General features: G+C 45.0%; 1 protein-coding gene across 1 annotated transcript in view; it reads right to left on the bottom strand.

Annotated features, from left to right (window-relative positions):
- Window positions 1-2,493, bottom strand: part of PAQR8 (progestin and adipoQ receptor family member 8) — a 39,197-nt gene extending 36,704 nt beyond the window's left edge. Inside the window, exon 1 of the mRNA XM_024557828.4 lies at window positions 2,332-2,493. The gene's annotated coding sequence lies outside the window, so the exon portion shown is untranslated. The remainder of the gene's footprint in view (window positions 1-2,331) is intronic.
- Between the last annotated feature and the right edge of the window lie 17,209 nt (window positions 2,494-19,702).

Here is a 19,702-nt window from a genome sequence, read left to right as displayed (position 1 = left end):
CATCACGTTAATGGCCATACTTCCGATTACAACCTTCACTCCCCACCTCAGAGGCCACAGTTGGCCCCACATGGTATTTGGCTCTTTCCCGACTGAGGAAGGTTTGCCATCAGGAGGCAATTCAGTTAAATGTGTTGCAAACTCCGAAGGCAGTGCCAAAGCACGAGCTTCAAAATTATTCTCAGCAATGACAGCATCCCCAGAATTAGTGCACAGCCTGCCAAGAGGAGGCGTTGGAAGGGGAGAAATACTCACTTGAATGTATAAATACGGGCATATTTCTTTTAACTTTGGATAAAGAATTGGAAGAGTCAGCTAGCTTTATTTCCAAGTGAATACACATTCTGCTGCAACAATGATCATGCAGGTTTTGTACGAGGTTCTGATCACCCCCTTAATGAAAAGGAAAAAAAGCCTGTCCTATAATGATACTGGTAAAAAGCATAAATCACTCCCCCGTTAACTTGCATAATTATTGAAGAGACTTCCTTTTCGTGAAGAAGGAAAACAAATAAACAAACAAACAAAACAGGTCAAAGGAATGCTAGCTGCCTACAGAGTCCTTGATCCTCCCAGGAAGCTCCAATCTCAGTGCTGTCAGAAGTCGGATCTGCATCCAGGACAGAAGGAGTGGGAGGCAGCTCTCTCCTCCCCGCCCCCACAAAGTCTGGTAACCTTCCCATAGAGAAATCCACGTAACAGAATCCTGGGCCCTGGGGGTCTTCCTGAATTAGCTGTAATACCAAACAAATGAATTATCACACGTAAAGGAAGCTGGAACCAAAGACAAACAACAGAAAACAAACAAACAGACGCTCGCTACACTGGCCATTTGTTTATCTTTATGCACACACTTGGATAGCCATCCACTGAGGTCCTAAGCAGCTCTGCTCCCTGCCAGGTGGCCTGGACACTTGAGGGGTGGGTACAGACTGTGGACATTTTATGAGGGCGAAGGCAGTCCATCCTCCAGGTAGATACCTTCCTATTAACTTTAGTAAGGGAGACCCCATCACAAACAATCGAGAAACTCTACAGTACTCCCGGTGTTTACTTGGCTGAGAAATCTAGTGCATTTGTGGGCGGTGTGTTTGTGTGTGTGCCCGTGCACATTGCTGATTTTCCTCCAGATTTTATTCAGAAATAGCCTCTCACAGAGTACAGAGTGGGGAGCAAGTAGCACATACGGATCTAAAAATTACACACCCCTTTATTATGAGTTATGCCTAAGGCGCACACAGATCTTAACTGCAGATCTTAACTCTACCTCTGAAATCTCACTCCGTAACTACTCTTTTAGACTTAGATTCTTCTCATCTGGTCTCTGACCAAAATCACTTCTAACCCAGCTCAGCAATACAGGCTGTAACAAAGAGCTCATCTGGGCCTCACCCTTGTTGGTCGGTAGCTGGGTGGCCCAGGGACCACGGCTGCCTTCGGATCCCCGCGCCTGGTCGGCGAGGTCCTCCGCCCCCGTCCCCCGAGTCTCCCCGGCCCAAGTTACCACCACTCCCTGAGTTTGCTGGGTGCGGAGTCTCCACCTGCCTCCTTTGGGTTGCCCAGTCTTGCTCTCTTGAGTAGCTGCCCTCTCGAGGTGCCCATAACCCCATTCCACCGAGGGGGGTGCATTCCCTTGGCAGAGACATTCCCCGAGTCCCTGCCCCACCACTCACCCCGCCGTCTCCCGACCCCCCGCCGCAGCGTTCCATTCCTCCAAACCCCTATTCTCCATAAGGTAACCCGCTGCACCCTGGCTCTGCGCAGAACTCCGCTTCCCGCGCCCACTCTCTGGGAGAAGCCCCTTCCATCTTTCCCCTGAGAAGCCGCAAGCCTCGCCCCACCCTATCCTTTCTGGGGCTCCCCTCTCTCTGGCTCCCCCTTCCGCCCCGCCTGCCTCGGGTTTCCTTTCCTCCGCACTCCCCTCCCGGGTTCTGCTCTCCGCCCAGAGGAGGGCGCCCGGAGAATACCGACAGGACGCTCCCGATTCCGTCTCAGCAGGTTTCCATACCCGCGACACCCCAGGTCTGATCCTGACCCCTCAGCCCTCCAGGTTCGGCTCCGAGACCTCCCGCCGCCACGATCCTGACCCGCCCCCTCGCCCTCGGGGTTGGGGCTCTGGGAGTCCCCAGCATAGGTGCACTGACACTCCGCCCCCGGTTTCGGGTTTCTCGACCTCGCGATTCAGAACGCCCCTCTGGGCTCAGGTTCTGGGGCTCCCCTACGTCGCGATTATGACATCCCCGCCCCGCGTGCTTGCGCCTCGGGGCTCCCCAATGATGCGGTCCTGATCCCCAGGCGGACCCACTCCGCGCTTCCCGCGATGGAACTCACTGTCAGGGGCGGCTTGTGTCCGAGGGCGCAGCTCAGTCGGCCCAGCCCGCAACACCACTCAGCTCCCAGCTCCCAGCTTCCCGCAAGCGGCAGTGACCCGGGCCAGCGCTGCACTGGGGAGCGGCCGGGAAAAAGGGGACGGCTGGGGGCGGGCACCACCCGGCTCCGCCCCTTCCCGGCCCCCGGGCGGGAGGCGCAGACCCGTGCACCCCCTCCTCCCACTGCGTCCCTGGCCGCCGCGGCGGAGGAAGTTGGCTGAGGCCTCTTCCTTCCACCCAGGCTCAGACCCGCGCAACCCCCCTTCAGCTGCTAAAGGCCGGAGGAGCTGAGACAGCGAGAGACACTTAACCGCTGTCCAATTCTTTCCAAGAACCCACCCCGGGGGCCTCTCCCAAGTCTTTCAGGAGAGAGGACAAACAGCAAACTTTATCATTAATCTCAAGACTGATTCGGATCCTGGCCTCCTGTCTACACTGCATCTGCACATGCAGGGTCATTCTGCCCATGAAGTCATGTTATAACACACCCAGGAGGGCCCTTGCAAACACACACAGCCTCGACCCCTGAGATACACTCATGGAGGGCTCTCCCATGACTTGGGAACCACACAAACACACCTTTTACACTGACACGCTGGGAACACGTTTCTATACCACTCTATTCTCATTCCACAGCACTCTAGCCAGGCCTTATATAGCAATGACCTACACGTACAAGCAGCAGGGAGAAGAGGAAATTCCACATCTAGTCTCAGACTTGCTCCTGACCCACAGTCTATATTTTACCCTGAGAAAAATATGCTCAAGCTGTAGGAGCATCAGTTAAATCAAATTGTCTTTGGTGTTAAAAAAAAAAAAGCCGTCTTCATCATCTGGAAAGTGAGAAACTGATCAGATCCTGGAAGATGGTCAGCATCAGCGCTTCTGTGAGAGGTTCATTTAATTCATTTCCTCACTTTTCTGAGACAATCGGGCCTATATCTGGTCTGTTTATACCTGGCACTTTTTTTCCCCATTATACCACCCCGCTTCAGTGATGTGTCTAAACACACCTCACATTTGTACAGTGTCTTCACATTTCAAAACATTTGAAAATTCAGTACTTTATCCTCAACAAAACATCATACAGCAGTGACAGTAGGTCATTCAGTGGTCTTCGTGACTACTGCTCTTCCCCCGGAATCATGAGCCCAGTACACATAGATACTGGTGGAAATGCCCCAGCAGGCCTTTGAAGATTTGCCCTCTCCAACCCAAACACGTCAATAAATTAGCCCATATTCATAAAATCTTGAGCCACCAATATCAACAAGCATTTATTTTCCAGCAAGAGATCATACTTGTACAACAGAGTTGATTGAGAGGAAGTGAAAAGGCTCTTTTCTTCCTTTCTCTGCCACTCTCGAAACAAAATTACAGGGCAGCAGATACGAGGTTGCAACCACAGGCTCAATGCAACTGAAGCGAGCTGTAGGGTGAGCTGATTGAGTCTGCACAACACATGCTGATCGTTCTTGCAGCTTCTTTTCTCCCTGAGAGGTTCTCCGCCCGCTGTGTGGAGAGGGTTCTCTTCTTTTAAAAGAAGATTGACAAGTCTTTTAATGCCTTTTCAGTGTCCCGGTACGAAAATGGTAAATGTTCCCTTCCACTGAAACTTCATCTAGGGGGCAGGTGTGAAAGTGTAATGGCTGTTAAGCATTTTTACCTGTGGGGGAGGGCGGCTATCCAGAGCCACCTAGGTAAGAGTGGCGGTTTCGCATCCTTCATGCTTTGTTTTTATGTGGTAAAATACACATAAAACAAATTTTACCATCTTAACTTTTTAAAAAATATTTTTCATTGTGGTAAATATGCAGACTATAAATTTTTCCCCTTAGCCATTTTTAAAATGTACATTTCACTAGTGTTAAGTACATCCACATCCCTCATGCGTTTTTGAACTACTTGCATCGCACACTAGATATTTTGGTGACTCTGGAAAAAAGAATCCTAAAGTGAACTTACTATTTTTGAATCATAATAAAAGTCTCTTGGATCTTTCAGAAAGGACAGTCAGTGCAGCCTTTAGAATATGGGAATTCACGGCCAGCTTCCCTCCATGAAACACTCCCGTCTGGCAACACAATTTCGACTTCTGGTTTTTCCAAAAGCTGGAAACAGGCAAGATCTTGGATATTGCAATATTTCCTCTGAAAGAAGAATGCTAAACTGCTAATCCAATCAACATCCTATCAGACATACTTCCTTTTCAGATTGTCCTTGAAAGCCACAGACTCGGGGTAATATGCAACACAATTAAAAAAAAATAGACACATACGATTAGGGAGCTATTTTTGTCTCAAACTCTAACAAAATAATTTGATCCGTTTTGTGTTGTGTACATACCACACTGGCACTGTTTTTCTATCACTTCTGCTGAGTGTTTACATTGCACCCCTTTCTCAAGAAGCTCAAAGTGCATGTGATGATATCATATTACTGAACTTCATATTTTTTATGTGAAGGAGGAAGAGGATAGGAACTGGTAGCCTGACTGTAACACGGAGAAATGGCAGTGTGAGGTAGTTAAACCATTTTCCTGAAACATCTTGGTACTCTGGTTTATACTGGTCTATCTTAAAAGAAGACCTACTCATGATAACACGTACAAGAAACAGTTGTTTAAAAGCCCTAATTATTATTATTATTTTCCCCCCTACATCTCACAGCGAGGCCGAGGGCCATTCTTCACCACCTTGGCAGAGAAAAGGAGAGGACTTTGCATCGTGGACTTGGAAGTCAGATCATCCTGAGTCTGAGCCCCTGTAACACCACTTAGAGCTTTGGCGAGTTACTTGACCTTTCAGGGTTTCAGGCTCCCAATCTGTAAAATGGAAATAATAACCATACCCATTTCATATAGTTATTTCTAGGATGAAATAAAATAATACACGTTAAGCACTCAGCATTGTGCCTGTCACATAATGAGAACTTGATGAATGAGGTTGAAAAGGTACTGGCTTCATGTAAGTGGTTGCGTATTAAGAGCCTTTGGTCTTGAATGCTTTCTACTTGAAGAAAAGATGTCCTCTCCCCGCAGGCCGCATGGGAGGAGCTTGGAGAATCTTGAAGGTTTATATTTCTAACCCTTAAACCAAATCTCTCCATTCTTTAACATTCCATCAGAAGATGGCCATCCATACGTAGCTTCTCTATTTAGAACCCTCTGCCAGCTGGCCAACTGGGAAAGCAACCATGATACTAATTTCACCCACAGGAAGCTCTAATGAGCTGTGGTTGAATCAGATTAAAAATAAAAATAAGAAAAATGATTTTTGCCTTGACTGGTGGGGCTCAGTGGATTGAGTGTGGGCCTGCGAACCAAAGGGTCCCCAGTTTGATTCCCAGTCTAAGGCACATGCCTGGGTTGTGAGCCAGGTCCCCAGTAGGGAGTGCTCGAGAGACAACCACACATAGATGTACTTCTCCCTTCCTCTCTCTAAAAATAAATTTAAAATCTTAAAAAAAAAAGAATAATGGTTTTCTTGTGTTATATATCTATGTTATCTCATTTAATGGTGAAATGGTAAGGGTTTATTAAAGGCTAATTTGATTCCATCTGGAGTGGTTCATTCCTTTTTTTCCCATTTTATTTCTTAATAATAATAGTAATTAACAATTCAGGGAGCAAACCAATTAACACATGTAGACAAGAGAGATAAAATGCAGAAACTGCTCTGGGCCCTCAGCAAACCTGGGCACGTGTGAGGCCGCACCACCTGGCATCTGATCTCGTGCTCTCCAAGGTAACTAGTTCTTGACTGAGGAGTTGCCGGTGGCAAACTGTAAGAGTGAATGATAAAGTGACCAACCGGGAACACTTCGTATCATTAACAAAATGACATGAATTTCTAAATTCAAAAAAACATTTGATATGTAAACTGTTAACACTTGTTTCTAAACAAGACCTACATTTAGGAAGTGTATAGTTGCATCCTAGCAATTAAACAGCAAATAAAAGTGTAGACACTAAAATATGAGGCCTTTCCTTACTCTTCACCAGAAATTTGCAACTGAAAAACTTCAGTAAATGGTCTTTATATTCCCCCCTCTTCTAAGTTCCTAACAATTGTGCTTCCTTTCACTTTGCTCCTGATTCTTAGTCATTAGGTTCTGGGGGGCAGTGTGGTCAATCCCTAAGCATAGAGAAAATCAGAACGGAACTTCCAAGACTGACGTTAAAAAATCTGAGAAGCAAACACTTTTCAGTCTGTCCAACTCCAATTCAATCTGGACTGTGTTTTAAAAGGAATCTTTGGGAGGGAAATTTCTCAGATTTAGAACTAGGGAAGGAGAGCTATCTGTGGGGACCCAGGCTGGGGTGGGAGAGGAAAAATAATCGTCCTTCTACCCTGCTAAGTTCTTATGCCTGTCTAGCAATCAAATTAACATGAGATAGACTAACAGGAGAAAATGACCAAATTTACTGTGCATGTATATACAGGGGGTTCCCTGAGAATACGGAACCCCAGGACAAATAAGGCAGTAAGGTGTACCTGCCCTTTTGGACTAAGGAGAGGGAGGCGGGGATCTGGACTGCAAAGGGAAGGCAGACCGTTTACAGGTAGACGGGAAGAGCAAATGTGCAGTAAACCAACTCTTGCCTGGCCACTTAGACACCATGGGGCACAGCGGGGAGTCCAACAAACGTGTTGCTAGGTTCTTCCCTACCTGCCGCTCTTGGTTTATTTATTTCAGCAGAATTTTTAAGCTATTCCTTTAGGCGGGTAAGGGGGAGGGTTAAAGATTATTTCTGAGTCTTTTGTTTCTTAACAATAACCAGCTTAAAATAATCCATATCCCAAAAGGACATATTTGGGGGTGGCAGACCCTATTCTCCCCTCAGTGGAAAACCGAGGCTCGAACCTCTAGGATATGCTACAATCCCTGTTGGTGTGTTGCTAAAGGAAGAACACGACCCTTCACAGCTAATTCCAGTCTATCCTCTATGGTCTGCATTAGGCTAATGGGTAAAGGCACAGACCGTCCTCTGTTGGGTCAGAATCCCCAGGAGGGTCAGAGTATTCTGTCCATGGCTGTATAGTGATGTCTTTCTGGAGGAGACTTGTCTGGGCTCTCAGTTCCTTTAACTAGGATGCAAAGATGAAAATGGCAATCTTGGACAACATGAGTAACAACTGCATTATTCATGCTTGATTCTGGCTTGGTTTCAGGGTTTTAATGATTATAAAAAAAAATCAATGAACAATTGACCAGTTTAATTCAACCCATCTTTACTGAGTCTGTTTTCACTACATAGGGGTGAGTTAGGGGGCCAGACCTGGCTGTCCCTGTGGCCATCTGGAAGGCCTCTCAGAATAGGTGAGACCTGGGCTAGACCCCAGCCCAGAACTCAGGACTGGGAAAGAGAAATTGAAGTCTTCTCTAGTTCATATATATACCTCTCTCTGAGTGAGCTCAGGGACACAGATGTTGGGCCAAGTTTTAAGTTTATAGTTTGTCGAGAACGACCTGTGCTTTTATGAGACATAGCATCTTAAACTGACCCCCTAGTATATCATTTCATCATTTTCTAAACACCTGGAGAGCCAAGTTTGTGTAGATGCTGTTGATTGCCATACCATATGACTTAGAACATAATATGTGCTTAAAAATATTGTTGAATGTCCCTGCCTGGTGTCGCTCAGTGGATTAAGCGCTGGTCTACGAACCAAAGGGTCACTGGTTCAATTCCCAGTCAGGGCACAGGTCCCCAGTGGGGGGTGTGCAAGAGGCAACCACACATTAATGTTTCTCTCCCTCCCTTTCTCTCTGCCTTCCCCTCTACCTAAAAATCAGTAAATAAAATATTTAAACAATATATTGTTGAATGAATGAACCTAATAATGTGAATGCGTATTTGGGATTCAATTATTTCAAGAGTCCGTGATCCTTTACTCCAGAACCCTTAGAGCAGGGATGTCAAAACCATTTTCACCAGAGGCCACATAAGCCTCGCGGTCGCCTTCAAAGGGCCAAATGTAATTCTAGGACTGTATAAATGTAACTACTCCTTAACTAGGGGCAAGGAGCTCGGCACTGCCGCTGGGTAGAAACAAGGTGCCGGCCGGATAAAACAAGGTGGAGGGCCGGATTCAGCCTTCGGGCCTTGTGTTTGCCACCTGTGCCTTGGACGATGCTAGAATAATCTAGAAATGGACTAGAAGAGAATATGCTAGAGGTAGAAATAATGAAAATAAGAAAAAACAGTTGAGGAGAAGCATGTTTTCCCATCTAGGAGAAGGGAAAGAGATGGGAAAAGAATGAGCAGGAGTAATTCTGGGTTCCTAGCAGGATGTGCTACAAAAATAGACCACTTCATTTTTTTTTTAAGTATCACAATAAATTGAACTGAAGTAAACTGAGTTGCAGGAAGTTTGCTTCCTGAAGGGGCATCCTGAAGAGTTCAAACTAAAGTAAAATTCTTCTTGTTTATTTTCCCTCCCAATTAAACTGAAAATCTCTAATTGCTTTTCCACTACAGCTGGGATTCTTCCGCTCTGAGGACACCTAGGGAAGACTCTGCAGCTACTCTGGGTGTGGAGACCCAACTGTATTGGATCTTTCTCCCCAAAGGTTCCCAAGAGCCTCCGAGAATTACCCTACAGCCTAGGAGTTGACCAGAGCCCTAGAATCCGGTCAGTGCTGACTGGAAATCCCGGCAGGAAGCTTACGGGGCAAGCAGTCCCTGGGGTCAGGCATGATGGCTGAAGCCTGACCATTAGCTGGGCTCCCTGCATGAGGTGGAATACTATGCGGCCTTTAAAAATTACAGAGACCACATGCCAGGGAGAAGCATGCAGTGCAATCCAAATTTTTAAAAAAGAAATATATGACCTGAAAAAAAAAGAAAAATGAAGTTGTACACTCACAAGGGTTATTTCTAGATGTTGATATTCCAGGAGAGCTTAATTTTATAATCATTTACTATTTAAAAAAATATTCTCAATGAAATTCATCAACAGGAATGGCTGTTGTTCACCCACCTGTACCTAAGCATAATTCTCACGGACTATAACTAACTGTAGGTGATTACAGGTGAAAATAAAATGCAGGAAATTACAGCATTTGTGATGTGTGCAGGGCTCTGTGGGCCCCCTGTGCTTCTCAGCTCATAACAAACGGGAATCTTTATTCTCTTTTTAAAATATACGCATGACCCATGGACATGGACAATGGTGTGGGGATTGCCTGAGGGAGTGGGGGATGGATGGAGGGGGACAGAGGGGGAAAAACAGGGACAACTGTAACAGCATAAACAATACAATATAATTTAAAAAATAAAAGATGTGTTCAAAGAGGTAACCTGCTCAAGGCAACCATAAACTGTCTGGGTCACTTCATCATCGGCAGCACCAGGAGCAGGCAGCAAAGAGGTCAGACTCAGTGTGTTCAGGTTCCAGGAACCCGGGGCTCCTGGAGAGGACACAGAGCATAACAGGCGATGTGCCCCTTCTCCTACCAGCCACTAATGGGTGTGACTGGCTGCTTCGGGGCTGAGCAGTTTCCCTTCCTCCCACGCTCCTCTTTAATGGTACATTCAACTTCTCTTGTCCCTCTATTAAATCAGGGCTGGAAGAGAACTGTGCAGCTGATCCAATTTTATTAAGATTGATTTCAGTAAGTTCTGCAACAAGAGGAGGCCTGGCTGCTTTACATCTCTCCGTGCCTTTCTCTTCAGACAAACCCGATTAGCCCTCATCCCTCTACGTTTCTGACAAGGGGGTCAGCAAATTGTTTAGCTCAGAAGCAAAATACCTTATTTGGAGGCTGTGAGGACACTAAATAAGATTTAGCCTGGGGACGAAGGGACATGTGGCTATTATTCAATGTGCAGTATTCTATCACTAACTCCTTCATCCATTCAGAAATGTTTATTATATGTACCCACGATTCCACGCACAGTAACGCACACTATTACACAGTGAGCGCTGTAGGGGCTGAAGAGAGGCACACTGGGTGTTAATGCGAAAACAGAAGACTAGTTCTCTCGTCGCTTGGCTTTTCAGCGTTGGGTAGGTCAGCAAAATCTCCAATGTGAGTCATGAAGAATGAGATCTAAAAAGCAGATAAGAGCCCTGGCCCAGTGGCTCAGTTGGTTGGAGCATCATCCCATACACCAGAATGTTGCAGGTTTGATCCCCAGACAGGGCACAGACCTAGGTTGCAGGTTTGATCCCTGGTTGGGGCATGTGTGGGGAGGCAACTGATTGATGTTTCTCTCTCTTTTCTCTCTCTCCCCCCTCCTCTCTCTCTAAATCAATGAATGGTTCCTTGGGTGAGGATTAAAAAAATAAATAAAAAGCAGAGAAGAGGGGAGTGAAACATTCCAGGCTGAGGGAACAGCAGGTTCAGAAGCTCAGAGGCACACAACGGTGGGACATTCACGGGGAATGACAATGGCTAGTGTGCACGCAGGTGCAACCCCTGCCTCCAGCCCTCCAGATGAAAGGAAGAAATGGTACAGTTCCCAACCACAGGGTTTTACTGTTAGCCACTATTGACACACAAGGAACATAAGAAAAAGTAAAGGCAGTCCTTTAGTTTGGGTTCCAGCGGCGTGTTCTGACTCATATAAAGTCCTCAGGGGAAGAGCGATTCAAAGTTCCTCTTGCCCCACCAGTTCCCGCAGCAGCACCTACAGCTGCGCTGCACACGTGGTCTGCACCGTGAGTAAGCAAGGGCAGGAGGGTTGCCTCTTCTCTGTGGGCCTCTCCATCTCTTCTCTGCTGCCCCACTTGTTTGGTTCATTTAAATTCTTTTGTTCCCTGCTCTGCCCAGCGTCTTGTGTTTAGTCTTAGGGAGGCTGTTAGTCACTTGGTTTCATCCACTTCTGCTGTCGGACTGGGTCAGGGGCTTCAAGTTAAGTGGGGTAGGGGGAGAGTCCATGAATGGGCCTCAGGGCCAAAGATCGGGAAGGTCTTCAGAACTTTCATGTGGCCAAGTTTCTCTATCTGCCAACAAAGCTGTGGCGAATTGTATATCAACTTCTCTGCCTTGGGGAGCATTCTCAACTCGGTGTTGTGGAGACCATGGCAAGGGAGGGGTGGTTGGAGAAAGAAAACCCATCTTACTACACAAGAGGAACCATGGCAAGGAATGGAATGTGATTGGAGAAGGTAGGCAGGGTTCACATTATGAAGGACGTGGCTTGTTTTAGGAAGGAACTTGAACTGCACTATGATACTCTGATTCTCCAGCAGAGCTGGGGAAGGCAGGCAAATCCCCTTCATATCATCAATCACTGCCATGATGGGCTCCTGTTCTGATGGAGGCGTGTTATAGCCCTCAGGTGTGTTGAGTCACTGTAAGGAGATAAAAATAATTATAAGCGAGGGAATTGCATGAGGGGATGTTTTGTTTCTGAAAGATCTTTCTAGCAGGAGTATGGGAGAAGGATTTGAAACTAGTAAGGCTGGAGGCAGGAGAAACTGGGACAGGGAGACTGCTGTAGAAACAGTGGCAATCACGCAGGCGAGAGCTGGCAAGGACTTGAAGAAAGCAAGGGAGTCGGGGTGCAGAGCACACACCAGATGAAGAGGTATTAGAAGGCAGAACGAATGGCATTTGGTGAGTAATTGGAGGAGGTGGTTGGATCTGCATGCTATGTGCTCGCCTACAGATAGAGACCCCTGTACTTCCCGCATCACAGTCCTCGTCTCACTGTATTGAGATAATTGACTAAGCAGTCTTCCCGGTGCCTTCCACAAAAGCTGAAACCACGTGTGTCCTGTTCCCAAACGTGTTTCCAGCACTTAGCACAGTGTGTGATATATAATAAGTCTTTAAAGAAGATTAGCTGAATGAATAAGCAGACGAGCGAATGAATGACATAAAGCATGACCCACACATGGGTGACTTAAATGAATGAATGGGCAGGAGAGCTACCAGCTCTCTTAAGGGAGTAAGAACAGGAGGAAAACATGTTGGAATCCAAAATGCAATTTTATTTTTGTCATGTGGACCTCCAGGGAAGAAGCTCAGCTGCAGCTGGAGTCCAGGGCAGAGTTCTAGTCTGGCATTACAGATTAGGTAGTCCTTGGTGAATGGAAGTATTTGCATACAGGTGTGGGTAGGACAAGCATAGAGAGTGAAGCAAAAAGGACAAAGACAAAGAAGTTATTTCTAAGCAGAAGGCTGGTGTGTTTTTATTTTGCTATTGTTTTTGTTTATATATAATTCACATACCATAAAAATCACCATTTAAAAATATAGTGTTGAATTTTTAAAAATTATCTTTCTTAAAAATTGATTCTAGAGAGAGGGGAACAGAGAGAGGAAGAGAGGGAGAGAGTCATCAATGTGAGAGAGAAATATCAATCTGTTGCCTCCTGCATGCACCCTGACTGGGGACCAAACCCACAACCCAGGCGTGTGCCCTGACTGGGAATTGAACCTGCAATCTTTTGGTTTATGGGACAACACCCAACCAACTCAGCTACTCCAGCCAGGGATAGTTTTTTTTATTTTTAATTTAATTTAATTTTTTTAGTATATTTACAGTGTTACACAACTATGACCACTGTCTAATTCCAAAACATTTTATCATCCTCAAAAGAAACCCCAAGTCCATTATCAGTCACTCCCCACTCCCTGTTCCCCACAACCCCTGGAAACCACAAATCATCTTTGTTTCTGTGGATTTTTCTATTCTGGGTATTTGTATAAGTGGAATCATACAATGTGTGGCTTTTGTGTTTAACTTCCTTCACTTAGCACAATGTGTCCAAGGTTTATCCACGTTGTGGCATGCATCAGTAACCCTTTCAGAAGGCTGGTGTTCATTCTTTGGCAACATTCCTTGCAGTCTCATTCTGACTTATGAGGCTACCTAGGACCTTTTGAGTCCATTCCTCAAAGTCCAGATGGTGGGTCCCTTCATTAATACATAGAACTTAAAGAAATCTTTACACTGAAAGGAGCCATGGAAAGAAGCCTCCTCTACTCCCTGAGAGTGTCCCTGACTTCTCTGACCCACAGGACCTGTCCCCCTGGTCTCTGACTCTCAAGGCACACACTATGTGCGCCACACAATCCAATGCCTGGTTATGTTACTTCTTCCCATGTCTTCTTTCTCAAATGAGAGTGAAAGCTCCTGTGGGCAGACGGTAGGGAATGTCCTGTGCTATATTTTTTCTTCTATTGTTGCAACACGTAACACAAGGGTGAATGGCAATCTTATCTGCAACCAAATAGAAACCAAAATAACACTTAATCCCTCTGACACCTAAAAATTTTCCAGGAACACTGTTACTTTGTTTCTAAAGTGGGTTTGACTATGTTTTTTGAAATAGACTCTGTAGACCACTCTTGGATTAACTATCCAATTCACTATTTTTTCCTGTTTTCTGGGAACTGGTCCTCTTTCCCCGTCCCAGGCTGATATCCAGCTAAAACGCCCTGTCCAGCTGCACTGGTTTTGTATGGCTGGTGCCCATTCTCAATGGTCAATGCCTATCCTATTCCACTTACTAAATGTTTTCAATATCACTCCTATGTTACCACCCATGTTGTGACAGCAATAGGCTCCCAGCAATCATTGTTTTCCAATATGACTATGCCATACCGGCCACTGGTAGGTGGTCCAGGAAAAGGCATCTGACCCAAGCTCTGCCACTTAGACCCCTTTCAAGAGGAACTTGGATTTGGTTCTTCCATAGTTTGTGTGACACTGTGAACAACAAAAGAAGTAAATTCAGGAGCACTCAAACTGGAAAACCAGGCAAAGCCAGTCTGAGCAGATGAGAGAAGAAAGCAGGGAGGGAGTCCAACAGAGAAGAGCAAGCTTCAAGAGGTGAATCTAGGGTCTTCATGTCATTCAAGACCCCAATTTCAATTCATTTTGGAGGCTGGCTGCATCTCTGCCCTTGACTTCCATTAAATGCCTATGTATGTTTATGTGTTGAGTTAATTTCTTGAGGCTGCAATATATTCAGTTATTAGGGGGAAAGAATCAGAAAGGAGAAGAGCTACTTGTGTTTTATTCTTTTCTCCTCACTCCCCACTCATTCTACCAACTCCCAACCCCTTTCACCTAGGCTGATGCTCAGCTGGTTTGCACTTTTGTGGCTGTAGCTGCTAAATATTTTGAATGTCGCCCCTGCTTCTCAAAACCCCATCCCTGCACCTGCACATACCCTTTCCTGCACGTCCTGCTACAACGAGAGGATGTAGGTTCAGAATCAGGGTTTGTCTGAGTTGAAGGAGATTTACTAATGTGCCACTCCTTGCACACTAGAGTGTCTAATAGATATATCCTTTTAACTTTAGCTAGTTCAAGTGAATTTATTATTGATAACCAAGAGTTCTAATTCAGATTGCTTATAGTTGAGACTTAACATTTTTTTTTAATGGAGTGGAAGAGACTTTAGAAATCATTCCGTCATCTGACAGACATAAAAACTGAGGTACTAAAAGCTAAAAAAACTTGTGGATACCATACAGAGGTGCCATATGGAGATTGCAGTTGCCCTGTATTCCCTCCAAGTGTCTTTCCCCTTCAACGTTCTCTCTCCTTCTCAGTCTCACACCTCTCTCATCATGGAAACATGGATGCGTTATTTAATGGAGGAGAAATACTAATTAGTGCTTATACTATTTACCCTGATAATTGTCACTCCTAAGGAGAGTATAATGTATTTTAGGGAGGGTGTGTGTCTACTTTGAATCTTTCCTTGTTGAATGGCTAGGAGATTTAGACTGTGGCTGACAAGCAGAGATTGCTGCTGCAGTACGGTGGTTTAACTCAGTAATTATCACATCAAACAAAGACAACATGAAACTAGCTAGAACACTTGAAGAGGAATTCCTGCTCTTTGCTTTGCTGCTGCCAAACCCTCTGACCATCCCCACCTGATAACTTTACCACATTGTAACACACCCAGCAACTATCTTCCCTTCTCTTCATGATTTCCACTTTCACCCCCTGCATCCTCTGTCCTAGTCTACATTTGGCCCCTACAGGAAAGTGAGGAAACCCATACTGTTTTGAGTCATCAAGGATGTCCTGTATCACTGGTTGTGAGAAGGTTCTTTGACTGGCTGAGTCCCAGCCAGGCTGCAGGTAGCGTGGGTACTGCCTGGCACAGTAAAGTGTCTCTGCTCGGCCAGATGCTTGGAGAGTGCCAAGGTGAGACCTGATCCCAGTCTGTAGGCGCTCCCACCTGTGCTAGATGCAGTACTCCTCATCCAAGGGAATATTCTGAAAAGCCAACCTGGTGGGACGCTGGAGGTCTAATCGACCCTCCCAAGGTAACAATCTGCATTTTGACCCCACTTTATTTACTACTTTTCCCTGCAGCTGCAGATGAATAATATAAATCTTCTTCTCAGTTTGGTGACGCAAATTACGGCATGGACTTACTTCTGAGTCTGTTATTCAGAATTTCATACTTTGGTGCTATTTATTTGGTTAAATATGTTTAAATTTGTTACCAAAAGAATTTAGCCAACTAACCATTGTCTCCACCCCAGGCTGTACATTTCTTGAAGGCAAATACTATTAATTGTTTTGTATACTGCCCAAAATGCTGCCAGGATAGTAATATTTAAAAATCCATCAAACCTTTGAGTATAACTACTTTATAATAACACTTGAATTCATTTAGCAGCAATGGCTTCCTTCTGTAGTGGATTTCTGCTTTGGTTGGCCTCTTTTCCCTTAGGACTCACCCTGCCTTGCATGGCAGAGCTGAAAATCACATCGCCCCTCTTCCCCTGGCCTGTAGGTCAGGAGTGGCAGCTGGCCCGTCGTAATTTCCTAACTCCTTGGCAACAGGGATGAATATGTAACCTAACTGGACCATTTGGTGTTTTCCCCAGGACTGGCAGGAATTATTAATAAAGAGACATGTTTGTCCTGGCGTCATCTGCTCAGTGAGATACTGACCAGTATCTTGAAAGACTCTGCCTGAGAGTAAAACTGTAGACCCAGTCTTGGCCTATGCAACTTATAGAAAATCTGCTGGACTTGACTCTGGAAAAACTCCTGTTAGTAAAGGAGATAGTCACGGTCCCTTTGATTTTTTCCTCCCTTATGACTTGAATGCACATGTTGGGGGTGGAGCCTTTCTTGAGACCATGAGGGAAAGACAAAGAGAATCACAAAGAAGTCCATCCCGACATCTTCAGGCCTCCCAAACTAAAACTAGCCAAGCACTGGCCAACTACAGCCCCCAGGCCAAATTTGCATCTGTATGTCTCAGGGGCACTGCCTGAGCAGAGAGCACTGTGGGCTGTGGGACCAAGCCAGGGTGACATTTTCTGCCCCTACTTCCCTGTCTGCTCCCAGTATTTGGCTCCCAGGCCACCTGGCAGCTATCTCCATGGAATCTCCACTGCCTATGGACCAGCTGGTCACCACCAACACATTGGTGACTCTACTGTTGGCAACCGATGGGGAACAAGTGGTGGACTCTGTCTGGGGGTTGGTGACCACACGAGTCCCCTTGCCTCTGGCCCGCTGACCAAGTTGATATGCCAGGTTTGACAGGGGGGTAGGATGTGCTGGACACTGAGTGTCTCTGAGGCAGAGAATGAAACTGACTGTGGAGGTTGCCATCCTCACTACCCACCTGGCCAGGCCCCTCCTCCTTGGGCTGGTAAGCTCTTTCTCTCAAGAATAACTGCAGCAGAAAGCAACTGGAGCATAGCTTACCCCCCCTTCCACATGACCCACCCCAAGCAAATGGGGCAGGAGTTTTCACTTTTGTTAGAGTGTCTTCATGTTTGATTTTGCCTCTTGGCCCATGACGTCTAAAATGTATACCATCTGGCCTATGGAAAAACTTTGCTGCCAGCCCTTGCTCTCATCTAGACAATACTTGTTATGGAGCAAGGGGAAAAAACACACACATACACACACAACCACTTTTTAAAAAGATACTATAGTCATTTTTCCTGTATTTTTTAAACCAAACACATTCCTAACTTATACTAATATGTAGGACTTTACTAGACGAACATGTTTCAGGGACAGCATTCTTGGCCTGAAGTATATAGCTTAACTAGGAGTAGAGAAATAGGACCTTATGAGACATGTGTGAGGGCAGACCTCTGGTGAGGCTTGGGAGCAAGGCTAGTAGAGCCAAATAACTGAAGACTTCTTCTAATCATATGTCGTAACCCATTAGTGGGTCATTAAATCAGTTCAGTATGCCGCAACCAGCATTTGTTTCGTTCAGTTTTATTTTTTTGCACGAATGTGCATAGCAGCTTCATTCATAATAGTCCCAAACTGGAAATAACCCAAATATCCTTCAGTTGAGGAATGCTTAAACAAGCTGTCATACATGCAGTCATGCCATGGAGTAACACTCAGCAATAAAAAGGAATGAGCCACTGACACAGGCCACAGCTTAAATGGCTCTCAAGGGATTATGCTGAGTGAGGGAAAAAAAGGGCAATTTCAAAAGTTTACACACAGAACGATTCCATTTATATAACATGACTGAGATGACAAAATTGCAGGGATGGAGATTAGTAGGCTCCAAGAGTTAGGGAGGGAGGAATGGCAGGAGGTGACTGTGCCTTTAAAAGGGTAGCACAACCCCCTGGCAGTGGGCAAGGACACACCTTGCTCTTATATCAGTCAGGGGCACAGTGGTGGTACAGTCCTAGTTCATCCTAGCTTGTTGCCTGTGCTGGTGGCCGGAGCTGTTTCATGCCCGGGGCACATAAAATTGTAATTCCTGGGTCTCGGAGGGGAAAGGATTAGAAACACGGGTCATAAGTAGATTGTGAACTGAGGCTTTAAGGGACATAGTTTTACAGTGTTTTGTGGAGATATTGTAATTACTCTGTGTTAACTTTTGGACAACGGTAATGTAAGTAAGTAGTTCTCCATTCTAGGGTCCTTATGTCTAGAACATGCTGTTTTAAAGAGTGAGCATGTCACCTAATTTTTGTGGCAGTCATGCAATAGGACATGGATGTATACCATTCCATACATAAGATTGGGTGCTATGGGATCAAGTATTAGAGGGTCACAACTGGCTTTCAGAAAGTTGGGGGGGTTAGCATGGTAAGCCATGTTGAAGTTCAGAGGCTGGTTATTATGAATCATACATTATCATGAGCCAGAATGGGTTCCACTCCTGAGTCTTAAATACATTTAACCTGCCTCTGGCCCTCATCTGGAAAGTGGGTTTTAATGATACTGCATATCTGAGTTGTTGAAAAACGTAAAACATGAGAAGCACTTAGAATGGGGCATAGCACAGTTGTAGCTAATATATGAGCACTTATCTTTTTCTGGATTCAGAAAAATAAAATAAAATAAAATAAAATAAAATAAAAGGATAACACAAGAAATTCCCATGACAAAACTGTTCTGTATCTTCACTGGGGTAGTGGATACAAAATCTACACCTGTGATAAACTGTAAAGAATGAAATGCACGCACACATAAATGGGTGCACACAACACTAGTGAAATTTGGACAAGGTGGGTAGTTTGTATTCATGTTAATGTCCTGGTTGTGACATTGCACTCTAGTTAGTTGTACAAGATATCGCTATGGGGAGAAACTGGATAGAGTATATGAGCTCTCTCTGCATTATTTCTTACAACTGAATATGAATCTGCAAGTACCTTCAAATAATAAGTTAAAAAGAGGTGAAAAAGAGAATGGTAGCTTGAGTTTGGCAGGGTCTCTAAGAAAAGGGACAAGATGTTAAAGGAAACACAGAGGAACACACCCATAACAGAGGCTGGGAGTCAACTTGTTTCAACGGGAACTTGTATCATTGCTGTTGCACGCTTTCTTCACGGGCACTTAACTCTATTTCAGGTATTTGAGGGCCTGTTACAGCTCAGGCAACTTAACAGAACATTTTCTATGGGCTTCCCTTGAATTAAACTATAAAAGGAGCTCTTCCTGGGTGAAACTTTGAACCAATAAGTACATTGATTTATATTAAGTATGCTAATTTTATTTCCTGTTTATGTGTGTAAAAGACTTTTTACATACAAAAAACGAGACTTTTCTAAAAATATTCAGTATAAGTCACTAAACAACTGAATCTTGGAATTAAGGCCAAAGGGAAACATCATTACTATCATGTTTCTCAAAGTAAGGGAGGTCCTCTTAAAGTTTTGTAACTATTGAATATAGATGTTTGAGATATTGGAACTAATCAGTCATAAAGAGTAGCCCTGCCTGAAGGCCTTTCTTTCTTGAAGAAGCTGAAGCTTTTGCATTTTTCTGCCTTAGTGACCCAAAATACTGCCTACATAGCGAATACTGGTACTTTTAAAGATTACAATAGTTCTTATTTGTGGCCTATATAATGGCTTTCTCATGAACTTCCAAAATTTCCAATTATTCTACACTG

The sequence above is a fragment of the Desmodus rotundus genome, chromosome 11 (genome assembly GCF_022682495.2).
Source record: "Desmodus rotundus isolate HL8 chromosome 11, HLdesRot8A.1, whole genome shotgun sequence".
NCBI lineage: Eukaryota > Metazoa > Chordata > Mammalia > Chiroptera > Phyllostomidae > Desmodus > Desmodus rotundus.
This window is presented reverse-complemented; position numbering and strand designations above follow the sequence as displayed.